Genomic DNA, 289 nt, shown 5'->3' on the forward strand with positions numbered 1-289 from the left:
AGCAGTAAAATAAATAAAAATAGCAGCAGTAACATAAATAAAAATAAAATAATTAAAGTAAAATACATAAGTAATTAGAAATAAAATAAATAAGTTTTTTGTTGTAAGTAGAAACAAAACCTTTTCAGAGTTCATTTGAAATGTTTTTCAATTTTAGGGTCTTATAGCTCAAAATAATTAGTAAATGCATGAAAAATAACAAATGAAGTCAGAAAGGATTGAAAAATGATGATGTGGCTTTGAATGGTGCATTTTGAACACACAAAAAGTCAGGAGTTCAAATAAGTTT

Source organism: Triticum aestivum, chromosome 6D (assembly GCF_018294505.1).
Source record: "Triticum aestivum cultivar Chinese Spring chromosome 6D, IWGSC CS RefSeq v2.1, whole genome shotgun sequence".
Lineage (NCBI taxonomy): Eukaryota > Viridiplantae > Streptophyta > Magnoliopsida > Poales > Poaceae > Triticum > Triticum aestivum.